The sequence below is a fragment of the Halichoerus grypus genome, chromosome 1, assembly GCF_964656455.1.
Source record: "Halichoerus grypus chromosome 1, mHalGry1.hap1.1, whole genome shotgun sequence".
NCBI classification, from domain to species: Eukaryota; Metazoa; Chordata; class Mammalia; order Carnivora; family Phocidae; genus Halichoerus; species Halichoerus grypus.
This window is the reverse complement of record NC_135712.1, coordinates 26,120,479-26,137,145: the sequence shown is the minus strand read 5'-3', so window position 1 is coordinate 26,137,145 and position 16,667 is coordinate 26,120,479. Positions and strand designations below refer to the sequence as shown.

The 16,667-nt window shown below is 46.9% G+C and overlaps 2 long non-coding RNA genes across 2 annotated transcripts; both read left to right on the top strand.

Moving 5' to 3' along the window:
* The first annotated feature begins 259 nt into the window (after positions 1 to 259).
* On the top strand, positions 260 to 4,000 carry LOC144379273 (uncharacterized). Its single transcript, XR_013441993.1, has 3 exons — positions 260 to 850; positions 3,318 to 3,417; positions 3,523 to 4,000. It is a non-coding gene; the product is annotated as an uncharacterized LOC144379273 (long non-coding RNA).
* Positions 4,001 to 10,829: 6,829 nt separating this feature from the next.
* Positions 10,830 to 14,470, top strand: LOC144379709 (uncharacterized). Its single transcript, XR_013443051.1, has 3 exons — positions 10,830 to 11,420; positions 13,888 to 13,987; positions 14,093 to 14,470. It is a non-coding gene; the product is annotated as an uncharacterized LOC144379709 (long non-coding RNA).
* Positions 14,471 to 16,667: the final 2,197 nt, after the last annotated feature.

The window sequence follows — 16,667 nt, the reverse complement described above, 5'->3', positions numbered from 1 at the left end:
CTTTATTCATTGATTACATTTGTTTACGTGTCATACTGTAAGAGTAGTATTTGCTCTCAGTGAAAAATTTAGAAAACATAAATGTAAAAGAATCATGTATGAGCACTGTTTTTGTTGCATTTTAATCTTTTAAAACTGCATGCATTGTTATTTTTATAAAATGGGGATCATACAACTGTTTTGTATGCCTATTTTTAAATTTAAGGTAATATGTCATGTATATTATATACATATATTATATATAATAAAACTTCTCTAGATCATTAGGTATCTTTTGAAAACCAGAATGATTTGAAGCACACACAGGGAGAGCGCCATGTGAGGATACAGGCAGAGATAGGGGTGATGCTTCTACAAGCCAATAGATGCCAAAGATTGCCACCAAAGCCCCAGACGTTGGGAGAGACAGTGGAACAGATTCTCCCTCACGGCCCTCAGGAGGAACCAACCCTGACGACACCACACTTTGATCTCGACTTGCAGCCTCCAGAACTATTTCAATTCAAGGATAAGAGGACATCCCGAGATGGCTTGAACTCCATCATGATGGGGCTTGCTAAGGGCGGAATGGATGAGGCATTGTCAGTGACTTCAGCTCTCGTCCATCACACATTCACTTTCCAAAGCACACCAGCCAAGAGGGCAGATACTAAGTTAGCTTGTTCTTTATCTTCTGTCCTCTCGACAACCGAACCTGTTTTTATAACTAGAGGATCAACCAACCAAACAAGCAAGCCAACAAACAAAACCAAGAATGGCCAGAGATCGGGAAGGTAACCTCTGGATAATTTGGAAACCTTGATGGGGTTTTTGTGGCAGGGACCAGTTGCATTTGTTTTTACATGGAAAGGTGACTGTATTTTAAATTCCATACCCTCCGTTTTTCTGCGTCTTCTGATGTGAATTAATAGCCATGTATGGTGTGTTGTCTTTCTGAACTTTTTAGTGTTTTCCATTGGTCTATCGTATAGAGGTTTTGCATATTTTCGGGCAGATTTCTGAATACTTGATATTTTCATTGATAATTGATTTATTTAAATTATTTTACTTTGTTTTTTCCTTTTTTAATGTAAATTTAATTAGCCAACCTATAGTACAACATTAGTTTCAGATGTAGAGCTCAATAATTCATCAGTTTCATATAACACCCAGTGCTCATAACATCGCATGCCCTACTTAATGCCCATCCCCCATTTACCCCGTCACTCCATCCACCTCCAGCAACCCTCAGTTTATTTCCTATAGTTAAGAGTCTGTGATGGTTTTTCTTCTTCTCTGTGACTTCCCATTCAGTTTTCTCTCCCTTCCCCTATGGTCCTCTGTGCTGTTTCTTATATTCCACATAAGAGTGAAACCATACGATAATTGTCTTTCTCTCACTGACTTATTTCGCTTAGCATAATACCCTCCAGTTCCATCCCCGGTGATGTAAATGGTCAGCTATCATCCTTTTTGATGGCTGAGTGAGATTCCATGCTGTACAGATACCACATCTTCTTTATCCATTCATCTGTCGTGGGGCATTTGGGCTCTTTCCACAGTTTGGCTATTGTGGGCATTGCTGCAATAAAGATTGGGGTGTATGTGTCCCTTCGGATCACTATATTTGTATCTTTGGGGTAAATACCTAGTAATGCAATTGCTGAGTCAGAGGGTAGCTCTATTTTTAACTTTTTAAGGAACCTCCATACTGCTTTCCAGATTGGCTGCACCAGCTTGCATTCCCACCAACAGTGTAGGAGGGTTCCCCTTTCTCTGCATCCTTGCCAACATCTGCCATTTCCTGACTTGTTAATTTTAGCCATTCTGACTGGTGTGAGGTGGTATCTCATTGAGGTTTTGATTTGGATTTCCCTGATTCTGACTGATGTGGAGCATTTTTTCATGTGTCTGTTGGCCATTTGTATGTCTTCCTTCGAGAAATGTCTATTCATGTCTCCTGTTGATTTCTTCACTGGATTATTTGGTGTTTTGGGTGCTGAGTTTGATAAGTTCTTTATAGATTTTGGACATTAGCCCTTTATCTGATAAGTTATTTGCAAATATCTCCTTCCATCCCATAGGTTGCCCTTTGGTTTTGCTGACTGTTTCCTTTGCCGTGCAAAAGCTTTTTATCTTGATGAAGTCCCAATAGTTCGTTTTTGCTTTTGTTTCCCTGCCTTTGGAGATGTGTCTAGCAAGAGTCGCTGCAGCCGAGGTCTAAGAGATTGTTGCTGTGTTCTCCTCTAAGATTTTGATGGAATCCTGTCTCACATTTAGGTCTCTCGTCCATTTTGAGTTTATCTTTGTGTATGGTGTAAGGAAATGGTCCAGTGTCATTCTTCTACATGTGGCTGTCCAATTATCCCAACGTCATTTGGTGAAGAGACTTTTTTTCTTTTGGATTTTCTTTCCTGCTTTGTCGAAAAGTAGTTGACAATAGAGTTGAGGGTCCATTTCTGGGTTCTCTATACTGTTCCATTGATGTCTGTCTGTTTTTGTGTCAGTACCATGCTGTCTTGATGATTGCAGCTTTGTAATAGAGCTTGAAGTCCAGAATCGTGATGCCACCAGCTTTGGTTTTCTTTTTCAACATTCCTCTGGCTATTCTGGATCTTTTCTGGTCCATACAAATTTTGGGATTATTTGCTCCAGCTCTGTGAAAAATGTCAATGGCATTTTGATAGAGATTGCATTGAATGTGTAGATTGCTCTGGGTAGCGTAAGACATTTTAACTAATATTTCTTCTTCAAATCCGTGAACATGTAATATTTTTCCATTTCTTTGTGTCTTCCTCAATTTCTTTCATAAGTGTTCTTTAGTTTTTCGAGTATAGATCCTTTTCCTCTTTGGTTAGGTTTATTCCTAGGTGTCTTATGGGTTTTGGTGCAACTGTAAATGGGATCAATTCCTTAATTTCTCTTTCTTCCGTCTCATTGTTAGTGTATAGAAATGCAACTGATTTTTTAAAAAATCATAGTGATCACTTTATTTTTTTTTTTAGGAATTATTTTTTTATTTTTTTTATGTTTTTTGATTTTTTATTGTTATGTTAATCCCCATACATTTCATCATTAGTTTTAGATACAGTGTTCCATGATTCATTGTTTGTGCATAACACCCAGTGCTCCATTCAGTACGTGCCCTCCTCAATACCCATCACCAGGCTAACCCATCCTCCCACCCCCCTCCCCTCTAGAACCCTCAGTTTGGTTTTCAGAGTCCATCGTCTCTCATGGTTCGTCTCCCCCTCCGTTTTGCCCCCTTTCATTCTTCCCCTCCTGCTATCTTCTTCTTCTTTTTTCTTTCTTAAGATATATTGCATTATTTGTTTCAGAGGTTCAGATCTGTGATTCAACAGTCTTGCATCCATTTTCATCAGGGATATTGGTCCGAAATTGTTCTCGTTGGGGTCTTTGTCTGATTTGGGGATCAAGGTAATGCTGGCCTTATAGAATGAGTTTGGAAGTTTTCCTTCCATTTCTATTTTTTGAAACCACTTCAGAAAAATAGGTATTAATTCTTCTTTAAATGTTTGGTAGAATTCCCTTATGAGCCAATCGGCACTGGACTCCAGAAAGCTAACTGCACAAACTTGCCTTGCTCCCTGAGACTAGACTGTTTTCGGCCCTGTGTTTGGCCTGTGCTGGGCCTTCCGCCAGAAAATCCCCTGTATCAACCAACTTCCCCCACTCCTCTCCGATCATCATCTAAGGACCCTTGCTACTCCATGTCTGGTCCCAACACAGAGCTCACATGGAGGCCGTGCTGAGTTTCAGCTCCACAACCTGAGGAATCGGAATCGTTCTGTGACGAGGTCTCCAAGGATTCCTGTGCTCTTTAAACTGTGAAAGCCCCATCGGGGACTCCTCCTCATCTCTCAGTATTCAGCTCAGAGGCCTCCTCGTCCGGAGAGGCCCCCTGCCCTGCCACCCCACCCCAGCCTGCAGCAGGGACAGTTAGAGAGGCGGGGTGGCCCAGCAGTGAGGGCACATGCCACCTTCAGGAGCACTTCCAGTCCCCGAGCCTCTCTCTCCTGCTGCCTGTGACTCTGTGGGAGGACACGTAGTATTTGTCGTGGTTCCCACTGGTAGCAGCGTTGGCATCGTCCGGTAGGACGTGCGTCCCCTTGGAAATCCTCCCCCTGCACTCCAGCCCCTCCCGAAGCTGCTCTTGGGGTCCCTGTCGTGGGAGCAGCTGGGAGGTGAGACCACCTGCTCACGAGGGCCTTCAGGGACGGTGGAAACCTGGCGGGAGCCCAAATGGACAGGCCTACTCCACGCCGCACTCCTCAGAAAGCGGGCTCCCCAGGGCCCCACGCAGAGATTTTTCTAAGGGTTCCTTGAGGACGCCCAGACAACACACAGCGATCTTACAGAAGGTGGGAGTCTTTCTTCCTGCCTCTCCTCTGACCCCCCAACTGCCCAAACACAGCCCCGATCTGTCCTCCCCCTCCATCTCCATGATGACCACCCCAGTGCCAGCCCCCAGTGCTCCATGCAGACCCCGTGAGCCCTCTCCCCGAATCCAGCCCCGTCTCCCCCTCCCCTCGTTCCCTTGTCCCCAAAGCCACGCAGATCTGTGCAGAACACACATCACACCCGTGCCCAGCCACCACCCCCTGTCTCCAGGTCTACACCCGCCCCGGGTGTCTCTACCCTGCACGAGGGAGAGCTCTGTGCAGGGGCCCTGCTGCCTGCCCCCGTCCCTGTCACCTGTGCCCTGTTTCCCCAGCCCCGGCAGCACAGCCCTGCCTCGGCCTTTATACTCCTGTGCTCCCGGCCTGGAACATTCTGCCCCCCTGCCCTCCCAGACTACCTCCTGTGACCTTCATCTCAGCCTGAACGTCCCCTCTGGGAGTGGCCTCTGACCCCGGTAGCCGTCACCCTATTCGAAATCTCTGCAGAGCAGAGATTGCTACTCCTTGTCCCCTTGTTCTTGTTCTTGATTCCCTGGCCTTGCCCCTCACTAGGACGGAAGCTCTGGGGGTCCACAGGCCTCACTGGGTTGTTTTTGACATCACTGCACCCCACCAACCAGAACAGCACCAAAGACATCTTAGAAGCTACAGAGATACTCACTCCATATGTGGGTGGGAATGAAGGCAAATAACACACACAGGCACACTTTGGATCAAATAGAGTCACGAGTGCGTGTCCTTCTCCAAATTGCTCCCGAACCCCTTTCTGCCTGCTCTGTGCCCAAGGCTTACTCGCCTGCCTGCTGTCCAGGCCCTCTGGGGGCTGCCCTGCACCAGCAGTCCATGGAGGCCCGGGTGGCAGAGGGGGGCACTTTGCAGTGGGACAGCCCCCCCCCCCCCACTGGGCTCAGCAGATGCCACTTCCCTGTCTTCCCTCCAGGCCCGGGGTGGGACCACCTGCCCCTGTGGATGGAGGCTGGGAGCCCCCTCCTTGGTCCTGCCCTCCTCCCTGCTGCAGCTGGGGACTGTCCCCTGGCCTCCTCCTCCGCACCGGGTGGGAGAAGCGCTCCTGCCTGGGATCTTCCCTGGTCCATCAGGCACTCTGTCCTCGGTGCAGAAGATCAAGGAGCCTGTCCTCTCTTTACACATTGCACACACACGTTTTTTCTTTTCAGTAATTTATTTATCTACAAGCAATTTTTTAAATTCTCAATTCTATTTTTACATTTTCGGGTACTCACAAAACAACTACAGTAGTCTAGATTCTGCATCCTGGGGTGTGTGCGTGTGCACGCGTCCACGTGCATGGGAGTGTATGCTTGTCATCGGGAGAAAACTGCGTATTTCGACTGCATAAAATTCATCAATGTTAAACAACAAACAGTATTTTAAACAGAACAACAAAGATTAAGAAGAAAAAAAAATTGCAGAACAAGGAAGAAATGGTTGCAAATTCCTAAGTTTTCCTATCTATACATTTAAGACTAGACTAATGCAATGAATTTTGGACTAAAATATGAATTCAGGACTAAAATATGAATTTAGAACTAAAATTTGGATTTACGACTAAAATTTGAATTTAGGACTAAAATATGAGTTAGGACTAAAATTTAATTTAGGACTACACTAACTATTTTATACAGTTTGAGTGGGATGTTTTGTTCAAGTTTTTCTCTCTCTCTCTCTTTTTAAGGCAATCACATTTTATTCACCCAAATACTGAGTTATTTCGGCGGAACTGTAAACCCTAGTCCTAGAGCACAGAAATGGTCTTGTTTGAAAGTCTCTATCCATGTCCACGATAGAGGATGTCTTCAGTCCCAGTGGCATTAATTTAAATCGGAACACCATACCTACAGCAGAGAGTTCTAAAGCGTCCGGTGGGGAAGCTATGTCTTCATGACAATGTGGACGAAGCTCTAGTTACACAGTCCGCGATGGGGTTACACCGCTATCCTGCGGAGAGTCACTGTGGCGTCAGTTCCGAAATAGGAGCCATTTCACTAGAGAGAGAGCCATCAGACGTTCTTCACGGAGCTGTGCGCAGATGCTGAGCCGGGCTGTGGCGGCTCAGAGCCCAGCTGCCCTGAGCCCGGTCACCCTTGCAGGCGACTCCAGGTCCCGGGGCCCTCACGGTGGGCCTTCCCTCCCCCCTGGGGGCCCGATGACCCCGGGGGCCCCCTGACACTTCCCAGCCTGCGTGGGCTGTGGGTGGAGCAGCAGGACCAAGAGGGTCCCTCGGGACAGGCCGGCAGCTGGACTCCACACCGGCTAGCATCCGCCTCAAGCGATCATTCTCTTCCCTTAGCTCCTGGAACTCCCTCTCTCTGGGCGCAGCTCCCACCCAGCTCTTTGTGGCTCTGCCCTGATGGAAGAGGACCAGCTTGCGATAGTAGGAGGTGGTTCTCTCCAGCTCCTTGCCCAGGTCTTGGGCCATCTTCTTGTAGAGGTTGCGAATCTGGCACGTGAAGTTCATTTCTCTGTACACGCTGGCCAGTTTCTTCTTCATTTCCAAGCACTGAGCTTCCGCTTGAAACACTTTTCGGTGAAGTTGCAGGATGCATTGGTCCTGTTCATCCAGGGGGTTCTGAAGGTTCAGCCTCAGCTGTGAAGTTGCCTTCTGCAAAGAGGCTTCCTGGGTGTGCAGGCTGTGGATTTGTCGTGTCAGCTCCGCCGTCTCTCGCCTTTCTGCCCACAGTCGTCTGGCTCTGTGTTGCTGTTCCCCTTCGGGACTTGGAGGGGACCCAGGGCAGCCAGCATCCTCAGGGACGCCCTTCAGATCCACTGCTGCCCGATGGGCGGGCTGATTGCCACTTCCTGCTCCCCTCTTTGGCTGGACTCCCCGGGTCCCGGCACCGGCGTGCTCTGCAGGGAGGTCAGGCGGGGGGACGGCCTGCAGCCGGACCGCAGGGAGGTCAGGCGGGGGGACGGCCTGCAGCCCGGGTCCGGCCCTGGACGGGGACTGGCTGGCTTGATCTTTCGGGACCGGCTCCATGCATGCCTTCGACGGCTCCAGCCTTTCTTCCCCCTCCTTCTCCTGCCCTTTCTGCCTCCATGTCGAAACTTCTTGGTTGAGCGGTTCGGGTCCTTCTGGAAAAGGAGCGTTTTCACTCCGAAGCTGTTCTCCATCCTTCTCCGATGTTCTGAGGATGGGTTTTTCCCCAGGGACCTGGGGCAGGTCGGGAGGCTGGCTCTTCAGTGCCTTCCTCAGAAAGTTGACAGTGTCCCTAAGCACCAGCCTGCTCAGGTCTGTGCTCATTGCCGACAAGCACAGGGCTCGTAACGAGGGAGGACTGGCCACCACCGCGGGCGGCCTGAGGGCGGCCTCGGCTTGTGGGGTTGGGCCCCTCTCCTCACGGCGGGCTCCACACACTTCGTGGCGGGCAGAGGCCCTGTGGCCCAGCGCCTTCGCGCTTCTTCGAGTGAGTCGTCTCTTCACGAGGAGAACCAGCAGCACAGTCCATAGCAGCACCGCCCAGGGCAACACGGGGAGACTCGGGCTGTGTCCCCAGCTTCCAGAAATCAGCAGCAGCGCCCCCCACAGGTGCTCCAACACCAGCTGGCAAGTGGATCCGGCGGCCGAGGGGGGGCCCTCCATGGCTGCGTCGGGCTCCACAGCTCTGTCTCCGAGCGCCAGAGTCCTGTGGCCGCAACTGACCACTCAGAACCCTGTGGAGAGTTCCACCTATGAGGTCAGCCGGTGCCCGGCAAGCAGGGCAGAGCAGTTGGGCCGGAGGGAGGGGAGGCCAGCCAGGTTCTTTTTAATTTTTTTTTTAATTTTAACTCAATTAGCAAACATAGAGTACATCATTAGTTTCAGATGTAGAGTTCAGCTATCATTGGTTGCATATAACACCCAGCGCTCATCACATCAGGTGCCCTCCTTAATGCCCATCACCCATTTATCTAACCCCCAACCCCACATCCCCTCCAGGATCCCTCAGTTTGTTTCCTATAGTTAAGCGTCTCTGGGTTTGTCTCCCTCTCTGATTTCTTTCCTTTCAGTTTTCCCTCCCTTTTATGATCCTCTGCACTGTTTCTTATATTCCACATATGACTGAAACCATATGATAATTGTCTTTCTCTGACTGACTTATTTCATTCAGCATAATACCCTCTAGTTGCGTCCACGTTGATGTAAATGGTATTGATAATTTATTTAAATTTCATTTTGAAACTCTTTGTCACTGGTATACAGAAATACCATATGTATCTCTATATCTACACTATATATAGAAATATATCCAAAGAAGACATAGGAATGGCTAACAGACACATGAAAAAATGTTCAACATCATTAGCCATCAGGGAAATTCAAGTCAATACCACATTGAGATACCACCTTACACCAGTTAGAATGGCAAGAATTGACAAGGCAAGAAACAACAAATGTTGGAGAGGATGTGGAGAGAGGGGAACCCTCTTCCACTGTTGGTGGGAATACGAGTTGGTACAGCCACTTTGGAAAACAGTGTGGAGGTTCCTGAAAAAGTTAAAAATACAGCTACCCTATGACCCAGCAATTGCACTACTGGGTATTAACCCCAAAGACACAGATGTAGTGAAAAGAAGGGCCATATGCACCCCAATGTTCATAGCAGCAATGTCCACAATAGCCAAACTGTGGAGAGAGCTGAGATGCCTTTCAACAGATGAATGGCTAAAGAAGATGTGGTCCATATATACAATGGAATATTACTCAGCCATCAGAAAGGATGAATACCCACCATTTGCATCAACATGGATGGGGCTGGAGGAGAATATGCTGAGTGGAATAAGTCAAGCAGAGAAAGTCAATTATCACATGGTTTCACTTATTTGTGGAACATAAGGAATAGCATGGAGGACATTAGGAGGAGGAATGGAAAAATAAAGCAGGGGAGATCGGAGGGGGAGTTGAACCATGAGAGACCGTGGACTCTGCGAAACAAGCTGAGGGTTTTAGAGGGGAGGGGCGTGGGGGGATGGGTTAGCCTGGTGATGGCTATGAAGGAGGACACGTACTGCATGGAGCACGGGGTGTTATATGAAAACAATGAATCGTGGAACACTACATCAAAAACTAATGAAGTATGGTGACTAACATAACATAATAAAATAAAATAAAATAAAATAAAATAAAATAAGATAAAATAAAATAAAATAAAATAAAAATAAAGATGATAAAGAAATCTGGGAGGAGAGGTGGCCGCATTGGGTATCTGCAGAGTGTTCCAAAACCCATGATTCCTCCAAATGGTGCAGATGCACACAGACACCAAGCCATCAGTTGGCTCTTTATGTGACACATCAAGGAGTGAACAAAACGACAGCTGATTTAGAAATCCTAACTGGTGAACAGAGCTTGTTATAAGACAACGTGAGGAGAAATACTGTGACCTTGTCCTTCACAGAAGGAAGAACAACCTTAAATATTAGTCTGATTTAAAGTGGAGACCTAGAGGTTGAGCTCAGCTCCACCACCCACCAGCTGTGGCTTTCCGAAAGGAGCTGGTGGAGATCTACCCAGATAGCTCACTTTGTAGATGGAGCAAATATAGAAGGTCTCCCGGCTGGACCACGGTGGGATGGGACCACCCGTGCCGGGACTAGAGCCAGTTCGTTCTCCCACCCCGCTGATTCCTTTCACCGGAAGGGCTGGGGAGGCCATAGAGTGGAGTGGAGTTGAAACTCCTGCTTGATTGTGCCCGCTGTGGTTTTTAGGGTGAAACAGTAGCAGGGCAGTAGCAAACAAAATGCTTTTTAAGGTTAAAAGTGAAAAATGCAAACAAAGTACTTATTGGATCCCATGGAAACTAACACATAACGATACTGACCCACTAGTTTCTTCCTCTGCCCCATTACCAAACAAAATGAATGTAGTTGTGCTGGCAGCAACCTGTGTTTGAAAAACCAAATTCAAACAGACAAGTGAGCAAGTAGACACATTATGTTACCTTGATCCTTGAACCAGCCTGGATCTGCTGACTATCCAGCTCTTTCCTCATCTGTGAAATGGGCCTAAAAAAGTATTGGCCTCATATGGCTTTTGTGACTTACACAAAGAGAGCTCTTAGAGCGTCACATGGTGCATAACAAGTGCTCCTTGTGTGGTTGTTGTTATGAAGTGGAAATCTCTTTGTATCTCTCACACGTACCAGAGCCTCTTGCTTAAAGGATCTCTAGCCACACTTTATTCATTGATTACATTTGTTTACGTGTCATACTGTAAGAGTAGTATTTGCTCTCAGTGAAAAATTTAGAAAACATAAATGTAAAAGAATCATGTATGAGCACTGTTTTTGTTGCATTTTAATCTTTTAAAACTGCATGCATTGTTATTTTTATAAAATGGGGATCATACAACTGTTTTGTATGCCTATTTTTAAATTTAAGGTAATATGTCATGTATATTATATACATATATTATATATAATAAAACTTCTCTAGATCATTAGGTATCTTTTGAAAACCAGAATGATTTGAAGCACACACAGGGAGAGCGCCATGTGAGGATACAGGCAGAGATAGGGGTGATGCTTCTACAAGCCAATAGATGCCAAAGATTGCCACCAAAGCCCCAGACGTTGGGAGAGACAGTGGAACAGATTCTCCCTCACGGCCCTCAGGAGGAACCAACCCTGACGACACCACACTTTGATCTCGACTTGCAGCCTCCAGAACTATTTCAATTCAAGGATAAGAGGACATCCCGAGATGGCTTGAACTCCATCATGATGGGGCTTGCTAAGGGCGGAATGGATGAGGCATTGTCAGTGACTTCAGCTCTCGTCCATCACACATTCACTTTCCAAAGCACACCAGCCAAGAGGGCAGATACTAAGTTAGCTTGTTCTTTATCTTCTGTCCTCTCGACAACCGAACCTGTTTTTATAACTAGAGGATCAACCAACCAAACAAGCAAGCCAACAAACAAAACCAAGAATGGCCAGAGATCGGGAAGGTAACCTCTGGATAATTTGGAAACCTTGATGGGGTTTTTGTGGCAGGGACCAGTTGCATTTGTTTTTACATGGAAAGGTGACTGTATTTTAAATTCCATACCCTCCGTTTTTCTGCGTCTTCTGATGTGAATTAATAGCCATGTATGGTGTGTTGTCTTTCTGAACTTTTTAGTGTTTTCCATTGGTCTATCGTATAGAGGTTTTGCATATTTTCGGGCAGATTTCTGAATACTTGATATTTTCATTGATAATTGATTTATTTAAATTATTTTACTTTGTTTTTTCCTTTTTTAATGTAAATTTAATTAGCCAACCTATAGTACAACATTAGTTTCAGATGTAGAGCTCAATAATTCATCAGTTTCATATAACACCCAGTGCTCATAACATCGCATGCCCTACTTAATGCCCATCCCCCATTTACCCCGTCACTCCATCCACCTCCAGCAACCCTCAGTTTATTTCCTATAGTTAAGAGTCTGTGATGGTTTTTCTTCTTCTCTGTGACTTCCCATTCAGTTTTCTCTCCCTTCCCCTATGGTCCTCTGTGCTGTTTCTTATATTCCACATAAGAGTGAAACCATACGATAATTGTCTTTCTCTCACTGACTTATTTCGCTTAGCATAATACCCTCCAGTTCCATCCCCGGTGATGTAAATGGTCAGCTATCATCCTTTTTGATGGCTGAGTGAGATTCCATGCTGTACAGATACCACATCTTCTTTATCCATTCATCTGTCGTGGGGCATTTGGGCTCTTTCCACAGTTTGGCTATTGTGGGCATTGCTGCAATAAAGATTGGGGTGTATGTGTCCCTTCGGATCACTATATTTGTATCTTTGGGGTAAATACCTAGTAATGCAATTGCTGAGTCAGAGGGTAGCTCTATTTTTAACTTTTTAAGGAACCTCCATACTGCTTTCCAGATTGGCTGCACCAGCTTGCATTCCCACCAACAGTGTAGGAGGGTGCCCCTTTCTCTGCATCCTTGCCAACATCTGCCATTTCCTGACTTGTTAATTTTAGCCATTCTGACTGGTGTGAGGTGGTATCTCATTGAGGTTTTGATTTGGATTTCCCTGATTCTGACTGATGTGGAGCATTTTTTCATGTGTCTGTTGGCCATTTGTATGTCTTCCTTCGAGAAATGTCTATTCATGTCTCCTGTTGATTTCTTCACTGGATTATTTGGTGTTTTGGGTGCTGAGTTTGATAAGTTCTTTATAGATTTTGGACATTAGCCCTTTATCTGATAAGTTATTTGCAAATATCTCCTTCCATCCCATAGGTTGCCCTTTGGTTTTGCTGACTGTTTCCTTTGCCGTGCAAAAGCTTTTTATCTTGATGAAGTCCCAATAGTTCGTTTTTGCTTTTGTTTCCCTGCCTTTGGAGATGTGTCTAGCAAGAGTCGCTGCAGCCGAGGTCTAAGAGATTGTTGCTGTGTTCTCCTCTAAGATTTTGATGGAATCCTGTCTCACATTTAGGTCTCTCGTCCATTTTGAGTTTATCTTTGTGTATGGTGTAAGGAAATGGTCCAGTGTCATTCTTCTACATGTGGCTGTCCAATTATCCCAACGTCATTTGGTGAAGAGACTTTTTTTCTTTTGGATTTTCTTTCCTGCTTTGTCGAAAAGTAGTTGACAATAGAGTTGAGGGTCCATTTCTGGGTTCTCTATACTGTTCCATTGATGTCTGTCTGTTTTTGTGTCAGTACCATGCTGTCTTGATGATTGCAGCTTTGTAATAGAGCTTGAAGTCCAGAATCGTGATGCCACCAGCTTTGGTTTTCTTTTTCAACATTCCTCTGGCTATTCTGGATCTTTTCTGGTCCATACAAATTTTGGGATTATTTGCTCCAGCTCTGTGAAAAATGTCAATGGCATTTTGATAGAGATTGCATTGAATGTGTAGATTGCTCTGGGTAGCGTAAGACATTTTAACTAATATTTCTTCTTCAAATCCGTGAACATGTAATATTTTTCCATTTCTTTGTGTCTTCCTCAATTTCTTTCATAAGTGTTCTTTAGTTTTTCGAGTATAGATCCTTTTCCTCTTTGGTTAGGTTTATTCCTAGGTGTCTTATGGGTTTTGGTGCAACTGTAAATGGGATCAATTCCTTAATTTCTCTTTCTTCCGTCTCATTGTTAGTGTATAGAAATGCAACTGATTTTTTAAAAAATCATAGTGATCACTTTATTTTTTTTTTTAGGAATTATTTTTTTATTTTTTTTATGTTTTTTGATTTTTTATTGTTATGTTAATCCCCATACATTTCATCATTAGTTTTAGATACAGTGTTCCATGATTCATTGTTTGTGCATAACACCCAGTGCTCCATTCAGTACGTGCCCTCCTCAATACCCATCACCAGGCTAACCCATCCTCCCACCCCCCTCCCCTCTAGAACCCTCAGTTTGGTTTTCAGAGTCCATCGTCTCTCATGGTTCGTCTCCCCCTCCGTTTTGCCCCCTTTCATTCTTCCCCTCCTGCTATCTTCTTCTTCTTTTTTCTTTCTTAAGATATATTGCATTATTTGTTTCAGAGGTTCAGATCTGTGATTCAACAGTCTTGCATCCATTTTCATCAGGGATATTGGTCCGAAATTGTTCTCGTTGGGGTCTTTGTCTGATTTGGGGATCAAGGTAATGCTGGCCTTATAGAATGAGTTTGGAAGTTTTCCTTCCATTTCTATTTTTTGAAACCACTTCAGAAAAATAGGTATTAATTCTTCTTTAAATGTTTGGTAGAATTCCCTTATGAGCCAATCGGCACTGGACTCCAGAAAGCTAACTGCACAAACTTGCCTTGCTCCCTGAGACTAGACTGTTTTCGGCCCTGTGTTTGGCCTGTGCTGGGCCTTCCGCCAGAAAATCCCCTGTATCAACCAACTTCCCCCACTCCTCTCCGATCATCATCTAAGGACCCTTGCTACTCCATGTCTGGTCCCAACACAGAGCTCACATGGAGGCCGTGCTGAGTTTCAGCTCCACAACCTGAGGAATCGGAATCGTTCTGTGACGAGGTCTCCAAGGATTCCTGTGCTCTTTAAACTGTGAAAGCCCCATCGGGGACTCCTCCTCATCTCTCAGTATTCAGCTCAGAGGCCTCCTCGTCCGGAGAGGCCCCCTGCCCTGCGACCCCACCCCAGCCTGCAGCAGGGACAGTTAGAGAGGCAGGGTGGCCCAGCAGTGAGGGCACATGCCACCTTCAGGAGCACTTCCAGTCCCCGAGCCTCTCTCTCCTGCTGCCTGTGACTCTGTGGGAGGACACGTAGTATTTGTCGTGGTTCCCACTGGTAGCAGCGTTGGCACCGTCCGGTAGGACGTGCGTCCCCTTGGAAATCCTCCCCCTGCACTCCAGCCCCTCCCGAAGCTGCTCTTGGGGTCCCTGTCGTGGGAGCAGCTGGGAGGTGAGACCACCTGCTCACGAGGGCCTTCAGGGACGGTGGAAACCTGGCGGGAGCCCAAATGGACAGGCCTACTCCACGCCGCACTCCTCAGAAAGCGGGCTCCCCAGGGCCCCACGCAGAGATTTTTCTAAGGGTTCCTTGAGGACGCCCAGACAACACACAGCGATCTTACAGAAGGTGGGAGTCTTTCTTCCTGCCTCTCCTCTGACCCCCCAACTGCCCAAACACAGCCCCGATCTGTCCTCCCCCTCCATCTCCATGATGACCACCCCAGTGCCAGCCCCCAGTGCTCCATGCAGACCCCGTGAGCCCTCTCCCCGAATCCAGCCCCGTCTCCCCCTCCCCTCGTTCCCTTGTCCCCAAAGCCACGCAGATCTGTGCAGAACACACATCACACCCGTGCCCAGCCACCACCCCCTGTCTCCAGGTCTACACCCGCCCCGGGTGTCTCTACCCTGCACGAGGGAGAGCTCTGTGCAGGGGCCCTGCTGCCTGCCCCCGTCCCTGTCACCTGTGCCCTGTTTCCCCAGCCCCGGCAGCACAGCCCTGCCTCGGCCTTTATACTCCTGTGCTCCTGGCCTGGAACATTCTGCCCCCCTGCCCTCCCAGACTACCTCCTGTGACCTTCATCTCAGCCTGAACGTCCCCTCTGGGAGTGGCCTCTGACCCCGGTAGCCGTCACCCTATTCGAAATCTCTGCAGAGCAGAGATTGCTACTCCTTGTCCCCTTGTTCTTGTTCTTGATTCCCTGGCCTTGCCCCTCACTAGGACGGAAGCTCTGGGGGTCCACAGGCCTCACTGGGTTGTTTTTGACATCACTGCACCCCACCAACCAGAACAGCACCAAAGACATCTTAGAAGCTACAGAGATACTCACTCCATATGTGGGTGGGAATGAAGGCAAATAACACACACAGGCACACTTTGGATCAAATAGAGTCACGAGTGCGTGTCCTTCTCCAAATTGCTCCCGAACCCCTTTCTGCCTGCTCTGTGCCCAAGGCTTACTCGCCTGCCTGCTGTCCAGGCCCTCTGGGGGCTGCCCTGCACCAGCAGTCCATGGAGGCCCGGGTGGCAGAGGGGGGCACTTTGCAGTGGGACAGCCCCCCCCCCCCCCACTGGGCTCAGCAGATGCCACTTCCCTGTCTTCCCTCCAGGCCCGGGGTGGGACCACCTGCCCCTGTGGATGGAGGCTGGGAGCCCCCTCCTTGGTCCTGCCCTCCTCCCTGCTGCAGCTGGGGACTGTCCCCTGGCCTCCTCCTCCGCACCGGGTGGGAGAAGCGCTCCTGCCTGGGATCTTCCCTGGTCCATCAGGCACTCTGTCCTCGGTGCAGAAGATCAAGGAGCCTGTCCTCTCTTTACACATTGCACACACACGTTTTTTCTTTTCAGTAATTTATTTATCTACAAGCAATTTTTTAAATTCTCAATTCTATTTTTACATTTTCGGGTACTCACAAAACAACTACAGTAGTCTAGATTCTGCATCCTGGGGTGTGTGCGTGTGCACGCGTCCACGTGCATGGGAGTGTATGCTTGTCATCGGGAGAAAACTGCGTATTTCGACTGCATAAAATTCATCAATGTTAAACAACAAACAGTATTTTAAACAGAACAACAAAGATTAAGAAGAAAAAAAAATTGCAGAACAAGGAAGAAATGGTTGCAAATTCCTAAGTTTTCCTATCTATACATTTAAGACTAGACTAATGCAATGAATTTTGGACTAAAATATGAATTCAGGACTAAAATATGAATTTAGAACTAAAATTTGGATTTACGACTAAAATTTGAATTTAGGACTAAAATATGAGTTAGGACTAAAATTTAATTTAGGACTACACTAACTATTTTATACAGTTTGAGTGGGATGTTTTGTTCAAGTTTTTCTCTCTCTCTCTCTTTTTAAGGCA